At 38.8% G+C, this 11,252-nt stretch overlaps 1 pseudogene; it reads right to left on the bottom strand.

Annotated features, from left to right (window-relative positions):
• Positions 1-2,398: 2,398 nt before the first annotated feature.
• The window catches only part of LOC150088300 (calcium-transporting ATPase sarcoplasmic/endoplasmic reticulum type-like), a 52,737-nt pseudogene continuing 43,883 nt past the window's right edge, over positions 2,399-11,252 (bottom strand).

Below are 11,252 nucleotides of genomic sequence, written 5' to 3'. Positions count from 1 at the left end.
TCTGCCGCTACTCCTTCACGTCGGGCATGGTCGACATGAACATTTATATAAGGGACTCACAAAACATTGGACTACTGAGTATCGTAGTGCCAAGTTCTGAGTAGACCGATGTTTTGTGCGAACGGAGAGACTGACCTAACTGAGTTCCTACGGGGATGAAGTTGGAGTCAAATTAGGGGGAGTGTTATTCGGACATCGTGTTCCGTACATCTGTATCTTCTCATGTGTATCAGAAGTTGGACCACCAGACAGAGGTCACCTCAGGTTAGACATGCGTTTTTGATGAAAGCGACGAGAAGTGGATCCAATGTGCTGTCCAGTGGAACAGACGTGTCACAGTGGAAACTAGGCCACGCAATGCAGCACGGGATAGCACGACTCAATTCAACGTGGGCCACTAGCATGGCCCACCTGAATATTTCTGCTAGCGCTTCGTCACAAGCAAAGGCGCCTCCGATGAGCACAACAGAAAAAGACGTCACACCCAAACGATTCCAAAAGTCTGAGCCATTCCTTTTAGAAATTACTGTATAAATCGAAGTTATTAGAACTGCGAATTTGACCTTTTTCAAATTAGAATACTGTTAGGATCCTTTGCACCAAATTTCATGTCGATGGGTTAATCCATTTCCTCTGTGCATACTTAAAAATAACTGCTATACAGATTCCTTCTCATGGCTAACCGTCACATAACAAAGTTTCGGTATGAAATCCGGGAGGAAATAGCGTAACTGCACTGACAAACATGTTGACTGCATATTAGGTTGTGGAGTACGCCTTGCTGTTTATGTATTTCATTAAATCGAGATGGATTCTTGAAATATGAGTTATTTTTCACTTTCCTATTAAAATTCAGAAGGAAGTGAATGAAGTATTACAGAACGCTGAGTGAATACTATTAATCTGTGAAACGGTTATTTTTATATTATTAGTAAATAGCAAATAATTAGTTAATTAATTTGCAAATTATAAGGATGACAGCTAATTAGTTAAATAGCTCTCATCCCTATAAATAACTAAGTCATCCATCTAAATAATGAAAATATTAATATAAAAAAGAAATCTCGACTGGAGCATAATCTACTGCGTATAATTACCTAACCTGTTTTTTTTTTTTATCAGAATGAAAGCATAATATAAATTTCGCAATAATTAATGTAATTTTTTTCCCCAACTAATTCTCATCGTATACCACGAAAATTACTTGGACTCAGTCTCATTCAGAGCCTGAAATTCCTTATATCCGTATAGGAAATCTCTCTCCCCGTTATTTAATCACTAGCCACACTACACCGAGTCTGCAACCGATAGAAGCGTAAGATTATGTTAATTAATGTAATAGGTCTGTTCTCCTCTAACAAAGCACGCTTTATTTGCTCAGTTGTTTTGAGAAAACAGAGGAAATAGTCTATTATCCCGACAGATGCCTCGATGCTGTTGTGTTCTCATCGGATGCTCTCGGACTGCTCTACGAATTCCCAAGCAGGTTGGTTTGCTTAAACGGAAATATTTATGGTTGATCGCTACTTCAAAGTTTGTTTTGCTCCCGCTCTCTGATATTAATGCAAACAAAAATGTAATTTAATGAAGAAGTCTCCCCACCTCTATCTCGTTCTTCGTTTATTTATTCTTTTTGCGTCTTCCCGTAATTTAATGGAAAATGTTAATCCCTCTAACATAAGCTTTCTAGGAAGGAAATATAATTGCGCATTGAAGAATCCACCAATTTATAATAATAATAATATTTTGCGTTGGAGCCTATTTATGACGAAATCATTTTAGTGAATTTACCAGTCCAACGAATAAAGTATAATTCCCCTGTGTTCTGAGCTTCCTATTTAAGTGGAAAAACTTCTGATTTCACCAAAAGTTGCTTTGATATTTCACTACTCAAAATAAACAGCACTTCACTTCACATACTAGTGAGGTGGTATTTATTTGAATACAGAGTTTCAATAACTGCCATCTTCGTGGGTTAAGTTGGACTGCGCAGTGTGCATAGTATTAGGGCCAGGCGCCACCTGTGATTTCCCACATCTGCGCCATATGTTCGCTGTGAAGGAATACAGTACTACTGTAAATGCTAGAAAAGTGTTCTGTGTTGTATATGACATATTGCGTTAGGTTCTGTTGTGTGTCCTGGCATTTGGCCGCAGGGCCCCTGGTGCGACTCCACGTTGCCCGCACACACCACTAGGAGGTAGCCAGGCTGCCCATAATTCTCTGGCTTCTCTTCTATAGGGCTTCCTGGACGGAGACAAAAAAAAAAAAAAAGGTAGAGTCGGAGAAGTACAGAGTGTACGCAGGAAATGAGGTTGAGTTGGACTGTATTACTTCAAATAATGAGCACTGCTTTAGTGAGATGAAGAGGCTGTTAATTTGAAAACCAAATAGTATGCTATTTGGTTTCCAAATCCGTCAAAACGAGCTCCCTCAGTAGCACTTCTTGAACAGTATTCTGCGTGGTACCTCCGCGAACAGCATAATAGCCATGATCATTATAATAATCGTTATGATTACGGGCATTTCTCCCACCGTTGCCTACTTCAGTAGTGGAAAATGTATTGTGACCACGTTTCCATTGTCTGGCATGAGTTGCATGGATCCGTCCCTGTGAAACTTGGGTAGTTTTAATCTAGAAAAACAGACGAATGGTCCGTATAATCCACTCTATTTATACAAATATATCAAAACCTCATAGCCTTAGTTGTTTTTGTGTTGATTACGTGGGGAAATACTGTTTGAAGTTTGTAAGACCAAGGCACTTATTGTGAAGCTGGTAAATGCACCATTAGAAATCTATTCCACTTAAAGTTTTTGTTGTTGTTTTGTTTTCTAAACTAACGCTTAAATTATTAATTTAAAGTAATGCAGTAGCGAGGCAACTAAGGGTGCAACGCCCCATTATAATGAGTAAAAAAAATTATAAAGCCTCTTTTTTTTCCCTTACTGATTAGGAGCCCTACGTATATGAGGATATCCTAATCCTGTACTATCATCTACGCTTTTTGGCCATCCTCTCCCAATGTAGTGAACAATGAGAATGAGGTGCTGATCAAACATTCCAAGCTGACATTTTTAAAACTTTGCACTTAACAGCAGGGATCTCAGAGATAAGCTAAATAGGAGGAGCTTGCGGTGTTTAATCCAATGAATACTAAAATATACTAACAAAGTGTACTAAAATCTAGAAATTTTACTTATGTGGGATCAAGAGGGGAGGGACAGCAGAGCATAGCACAGTATGGTACATACCGGCCACATGAATAGAAATTTCACTATACTGTATATGGCATCGTTCGTGGCAGCGTCGCCCGATAATCAGTTTGACTTCCAAATCATTAACGTGCCGTATGATGTGCCATACAGGCCGCCGTAGCCTAGTGGTCAGGCGCGCTATTGCATAAGTACACGTGCTTTGAGTGACTGGGGTTCAAGCCCGTGACTTCTGAATACGGTGCTGTTTCTTGTATTCTGTCTATCTTGTGAACTCCTCTGACCGTTTGGTCGTCCCGGAGTATAAACAGATAATTTATTTATTTATTTATATTTGGCAATTTTAAGCGAAATCAGTGATGGTTATGAAACCAGGAATCTTTGAAAACACTTTTGGATAAGGACTTATCCAAAACACAAGTTTCAGTGAAAAATAAATAAGTCCCATCTCTGAAAATTCTGATGTCTTCACTACATTTCAACAGTTCTCTGCGGCAGTTTTCAAGAAAAGATTTGCGGCTAGAAACTCTACTATGGAGTCATAATGATCTAGATTAACTTACTTTTGGGAAGAACATATCGGAAGATAACCATGGATGCAACAGGAAATTATAGGTAGACCCCTTTCTCTTCTAAGTGATGCTGGACGGCTCACCAAGAAGCTTTGTGTATAAACGTGCCTAAATTATTAGGAAGCTAACCTTGAAGAATTGTAAATAATTTCTTAACCATACAGTTAAGAACATCCATACTTCTGTGCACCCCAACACGCTTCTCTCTTATGAAATCTTATTTAAAAAAATAAATAAAATAAGCTCTTCACCCCATAAGATGAATCCTGCAATAATCTGAAATGCCATCAAGCCTATTGAACACAAAAACTCTAATTTCTGTTTTCTGACTGAAAATTTATAACTACGCTTATAGGAAAACCTGCTGGAAGAATGCTCAGTGCTACTGCAAGTGCTTTAGTGCATGCTGGGAACTTACTCTCCTGCCTGAAGCTCAGGAATACTATGTGAACTCTCTACATGGAAATCGCCTTGAGGAACTTCTGTAGCCCTACTCTACAAGCTCAGATTCTACTAGGGAAGAAATTAAATCAGACTATATATTTCCTGAACAGTTAGACTACTGGACAGTCTTTACAATTGTACAAAACAGAAATACATGTAACTATTGGAATGTAACAACTAATATTGCTGTAAAAACGACTGTAAATAATTTTCAAATTCTGTTGCTAGAACTGATCAGAGAGAGTGGTAAACCTCACTGGAATGTAAATAGTGTAATCAATGTTAACAGTTCATTTCCTTCTTGTCAATGCTAAAGTTAATAGAGTAACTGATATATATAATGCTATTGAAAACTACAGGGTTCTTTAAAAATGTTTGTCTCGGCTGTTCCGGCCTTGTTTTTTTTTTGCTATCCCGCTCCCAGGCTTGGGAGCGGGATAGCTGGCACCCACTGGTATTGCACTACCTCCAGTGGGTGCTGTATTTTGTGCGCTTTGGCTTGTTAGATAAAAAGAGGATAAAAAAAAAAAAAACAGACTCGGCTACCCGTGCCTGGGAACTGGCACGAGGCAGCAGCTGCCTAGGTGTTGGCTGCTCCTTTGCAGAGATCCTACTTTCAATACAGATCAACTAGGTGGAGATGGGCTATGCCTAGAGGCCACCCTTGATACCAGGATACACACGTGTTTTGTTCTGTGTTTCTTCTACTGTAGTTTGAACAAAAAATATATATGTGAGAATGAAAATGTACATAAAATTGTATATACATTTTTGTATATGTTTCTTGAGATCGTACATAATATTTGAGTGTGTAAATAAATGAAAAAAGGAATGAATGAATGAATCTCCTCTCCGTTTAGTGATATTATACTGGTATTATCCGCTGTCAAGCGTGCTCTCATAACTAAAAGTGTATTATGTCTGTGGAAGTGGCATCTTTCAGGCCGATTTTTATGTTGTGGGATAAAAAACCCTGAATAACTCGAGAGCAAAAATCCAAAGTCCTCCGAAATATGTTATCTAGAGCCTCAAATGAAGACCACTTCAGAAATTCCTCTAATCGTAGACGACAACTGAACTCAGACCTCTTCAACTGTGGACGGCCCAAGTGATAGCATAGATTGTCGTGCAATACTTTTCTCCTTCAATGCCATTGCTAGTTCAATTGCAGCAGGAGACGTATTGGGCACGCAGTAGTCCAGAGTTCAGCTTCATCTAAAACGTATTTTATCGGATTCAGGTCTGGTCCAAAAACCCGACAAAACGAGTTCTTGGAATTCATTTTCCTAAAACGAGAACTTGACTCTGCTAAATTGTGGAAGGGGAAGATTCCTGATTCCATAGATATCAGCAACTCTCGCGGTAGTAAAGTTGACATAATAGTCATCCTCCCCACATCGGGTGAAAACGACCTGGGTTCAAATCCCTTCAATGACGCAAGGAAATTTTATGGGCCTTCACAACTTGGCCGAGGTAGTCGGTCTCAGACGAGGGCAGCATATTTTTCTACACTTGGAAACTCGAATTTTTTTGTCTAGCAAGAGAGTCAAAATCGACTACAGAACATACGCAATTTATAAATATATTAAATACGGCACAATATGGTATAAATCGGTAATGCGCCTACAAGAGTACAGTGCAATAGATATGACTCGGCGTTGACAGTTTTGGCAACATATCATCATCAGCAATTTTCAATCCACTGCAGAATGAAGGCCTCTCCAGCAACTTTCCAGTTCCTTCTGTTTTGTGCAATGGCCATCAATTTACTACCCATGAACTCGTGAATTTCATCTGTCCATCTCCGTCTTTATCTTCCAGGGTTTCTGCTAGCTCCTTTTGAGTACCATTCTGTTATTTTCTTAGTCCATCTGTCATCATGTCTTCGAGCTATGTGTCCTGTCCAAGACCATTTTAGTTCTTTAGCATTAGAATTAGTAGAGGCATACGATGCAAGAAGGCAAGCTTATGCAGCATCAGCCAAAAAAAAAAAAAAAAAACGCTCCCATTTCATCCCTCCATTTGTTACCAGTAGCTGTCCAGTTCAGCCTTAAATTTATTTAGGCTATCAACTTCCACAACAAAGGATGGAAGTCTGTTCCACCAACCAACCACCCGCTGGCTAAAGGCAAACTTCCGCACACCGATCCTACATCTGTCTTTCCTCAATTTGAATTCATGTCCTTTCAAATGATTATTCTGATCAAGAGGAAGAATTCCATCAGCATTGAGCATGCTCACGCCATTCAAGGCTTTATACATCTCATTCAGATCACCTCGCAGGTGCCTAGTCTCCAGACACTGTAATTTGCAAAATTTAAGCCTTTCTTCATAAGAGCAACCCTATGTACCATTCACTAATCTTGTTGCCCTTCTCTGTACTCGTTCAAACAGTTCTACATCCTTCTTAAAATGGGGACTCTAGACCTGTATACAGTACTCAAGGTGTGGCCTGACCATTGCCTTATATAAGGGGATAATCACCTTCTTATCCCTTCTAGAAAAATTCCTGTATCTCATTGACAAGACACCATGAGCTACCCTTGCAGACCGTCTGCACTGCTCAGAAAACTTCATATCAGCCTGCACAATTACCCCCAGGTCCTTTTCATTCTCTACCACTGTCAGTGTAGTACTACTGAGTTGATACCTTGCTCTGGGGTTGCTGTTTCCCATATGTAGTACTTTACATTTGTCAATGTTAAACTTCATTTGCCACCTCTCAGCCCATCTGCTCAACTTTTCTAGGTCCTGTTGCAGCAGCGTACTGTCATTAGTGTCCTTAACAACCCTGCCAACCTTCGTATCGTCTGCAAACTTGGACATTAAGCTTGATATACCATCATCAATATCATTTATAAATACAGAAAACAACAATGGACCCGATACTAAACCCTGAGGGACTCCACTAATAACATTAGTCCACGATGAGCAGTGTCCATTGATTACCACTCTGTCTTCTCCCACTCACCATCCCTTTATCCATAGCAGCAATTTTCCTCCAATGCCACACTGCTCCAATTAGTGCAGCAGTCTTAGAGTCTTTTGTAACAGTATCAAAAGCCTTTTTAAGATAGAAATATATGATATCAAAGTTGTTCCCTGCATCCAGTTCCTTTGTGATCACATCATAGTATCCAATCAAATTAGTCAGGCAAGACTTTCCCTTAACAAAACCATGCCGTGTCCGAGCTATAACTGAAGTCTTGTCTAGATGATCCTGCAGTGCTTCTTTAACTAGTGCCTCCATTAAATTTCCTGGAACAGAAGTTAAACTAACAGGTCTATAATTACTTGAGTTTCCCTTTGATCCTTCTTTGTGAATTGGGGTCACACTTGCACATCTCCAGTCCATGGGTATCTCCCCTGAGTCCAAAGAAGCTCTCATCATTATGGCTAAGGGTTTGCTTACTTCCTTATATAACTGGATATATCCCATCCACCCCGGGTGCCCTTTTTATGTTTATCTTCAACAGTTTCTCCTCCACTTTCCTCTCAGTTATTACAAAATCATCCAGCTCACTGCCAGAGTTTAACTCACCTCTGGTATTCCCCTCCCTGAATAACTCTTCATGGGTGAATGTAGATGCACAATACTCATTTAGTTTGTTAGCCACCTGAGAAGAATCATCAACAGTTGAACCATCAATATCAAGTGGACCAAGCTGATTCATCCCTTTCCGTCTAGAGTTTGTATAGGTAAAGAACTCTTTTAGTGACAAATGGGCCTGGAGTACTGGGGTCCATAGTTTAACAGATATTTATTTAAAGTATACCCAGTAAAATAAAATAAAATAAAATATATTTTATTTTATTTTATTTTACTGGGTATACTTTAAATAAATATCTGTTAAAAGAACTCTTTTGTTTTTCTTTGCATCCTTTGCCAAGGATCTCTCATAATCTGCCTTTGCCTGCCTAATCTCCTTTGTGACTTGGTTACAGACCAATGTATATCTATCATAGGCTTCCATGTCACCCATTAATTTATATTGATTAGATAATTGTGAGTTATTAAGTGCTCAATAATTCCTATATTCTATTATATTATAAATCAACAGGGATTACCTTTATTTTTGACATAGGAACCTTCTTTTCCAACTCTTCTAGTCCAACTCGCTAATAATTCTTGAGGATGGCGATATCTATTTTGTAAAGCAGGTGGAACAGCTTCCCCACTGGCAGAACCGTAGTGTTCAGACCGTGCGGTCTCAACAATGAGCGCTCATGGCTGCTGTCTACAAACACCATACTTCTGGCAGCATGGAAACCATTACTTGGATTGGCATAAAATTAGATATTTTGAGGTCTAATCTGTTTAATAAATATGGACCGATTATTTGTTTCGGTCCTATAGCTGGACTTTAGAGTTAAATTTAGGGGTCTAATAAAATTGGATATGGGGTGGGGGGGGGGGTTCTCTACATTCCTTAAGTCGGACTAGAACTTTTCTGGCATCATGTTCACAGGAACGGAGCAACTCACAATTAATCCGAAACTTTTGTCTTATGTTGTAGTGTTTGTTCTTCACGCATGAGTATAAGTGACCAATCGTCGGACAATAGGAATGGCCTACGGATATTGATTGAAGTTTCATCTCTAAGGTTTCTGCAATAAGTAGTTTGTGATAGTTGTGTTGAATATTTATAATTTTTGTTTCATTAAAGCTGAATGAATGTTTTTCATTTATTGCGTGGAACGAAAGTTCCGATGCATTTGAACGACCTTTTCTTGAGACATATGGCAGAGAATTTTTCTTCTCTGCCATATGTCTCATTAGTTCATCTGACTTCCATTTAGGCCTAAACCTTAACAATATTTCTTAGTTGGTATGTAGAGCCTAGTAGCTTCCAAGATAAGTTCTTTGAATGCTTCCCATTTTGAATTTGCTGTCGGTAACATCATCAGTTGGTCCCACTGTATAGAATTTAAATACTGTCTCAGACCATCGTAGTCGCCTTTACGAAAGCAATAACCCTTCCCTTTACCCCTGATGGCAGTTACCCCTTTGAGTAAATCCCACTTCAGCACACTGTGATCACTGCCACCTAGTGGTTCCTCTATCTGCAGATTCTTAATGTATGAAGAATCACTACTGATAATCAGATCAAGAGTATTACTCCCTCTTGTTGTCTCCCGAACATGCCGATGTAGAAAACAATCATCCAATAAATCCACAAAAGCCTTGTTAGTTTGTGTGTGACCAACCCACAAAAGCCTTGTTAGTTTGTGAGTGACTAACCCACAAATTCCAGTCAATTTCTGGGAAATTAAAATTCCCCATTATAAGGCTCTCTGATTTACTGGCCCACTCTATTTCCCTGTACCGTTTCTTATTATACTCATTAGAGTCATTAGGCCTATAGCACACTCCTACTCTCAATTTTAATCTCCCTATGCTTATGTCACACCAAACTGACTCGACACTGCATTGTCCAGCGATGTGGGCTGGCTTCACTTACCTGGATTTTGTGTTTCTTAATTAATAGTATAACCCCCTCCTCCCTTCCTATCTTGTCTATGCTTCCTGTACACATTGTACTCCCCAAATTCCAGTTCTGCATTCCTTATATCTCTGTGACACCACGCCTCCGATATCCCAACAATATCTACCTTTGATGTTCTGAGCAATACCTCAAATTAATCAAATTTATTTACCAGTTTGATAAGTTATAAGAATGTCCTTTACTTGAGTTTGCTGCGTAATCCATGTGTTTCTCTTCTTATCTTAATATAATTCGTTCCATTCTTCGCTGTGTTGTTCTCAGCTTCTCTTCCATTCTCTTGGTGGGTGCCCAAGTTTCACTTCCATAAGTCATGGTGGGGAGTATACATTGTATACTCCCCACCATGACCTATGGAAGGGCATATTCCGGGCATAATGATGTTTTATATTCATTTGCTTTCTCTATTAGCTGTGATATTACATGAATGTAAATCCATAGTTGAGAATCCTGTACCAAAGCCAGCTTGGTGGGGAGTATACATTGTATACTGGGAGTATATACATATCTCAGACGAAGGAAGCATATTTTTCTACACTTGGAAATAATGAACGTAAAATTATACGTTCGTTATTTTACGTTTCAGACAAATTGGGATATTGCTCCTCAGTGTGTGACTATATTTACTGAATGCTATCTATCCAAAATTTATGCTCTTGACTTCCAAATATTTATTATTATTACAGCTAAATACTCGTTCCAGATAAGTTTTTGAATCCACTTTTTCAATTACTGTTCCTTCAATCATTATATCCCTCTTTTTCTGTGGCATACTTGTTCGTCATTACTTTTGTTTTAGCCATATTCATCTTTAGTCCAAAATCCTTACTAACTCTTCATAACCGATTAAGATTTTCCTCTAATTCTTTGGGATCGTGGCTAATGACCGCAATGTCATCTGCAAATCGTAAACGGTTTAGGTACTCTCCACTCATGTTGACTCCTTTCTGTGACCAGTCTAATCGTCTGAAAGCTTCCTCAAGAGTAACAATAAACAACTTCGGAGATATTGTGTCCCCTTATCTCAATTTTAAATTTGCTACTGTCTTTGTCTAGTCTAATAAATGAGGTAGGGTTCTCATATATTTTCTTCAAAATATGGGGTATCTATACCTTGTCATTCCAGCACGAAACATTGCCTTATGCTGTATGGAGTCAAATGCCTTTTCATAATCCACAAATTCCGGGCATAATGATGTTTTATGCTTTCTCTATTAGCTGTGATATTACATGAATGTAAATCCATAGTTGAGAATCCTGTACCAAAGCCAGCTTGCTCTTTTGGTTGATTCTCATCAAGTATTCTTTCTAATCTGTTAGTAAGGACCCTTGTGAACAACTTGTAGATGTGGGATAACAAGCTAATTGGTCTATAATTTCCAATTTCTGATTTATCTCCTTTCTTATGCAACAAAACTATGATTGCATTATTCCAATCCTTAGGCTTCACGCCTTTTCTAATTCATTTTGTAAAGAGTCTTGCCAGTTTGTTTCATGTCTGTTGCTCCCAATTTTA

The sequence above is a fragment of the Mastigoproctus giganteus genome, chromosome 3 (assembly GCF_048544385.1).
Source record: "Mastigoproctus giganteus isolate SK-2022 chromosome 3, ASM4854438v1, whole genome shotgun sequence".
In the NCBI taxonomy this organism is placed as follows: Eukaryota; Metazoa; Arthropoda; class Arachnida; order Uropygi; family Thelyphonidae; genus Mastigoproctus; species Mastigoproctus giganteus.
Note: the sequence above shows the minus strand (reverse complement) of the source record. Positions and strands in the feature narration are given on the sequence as shown.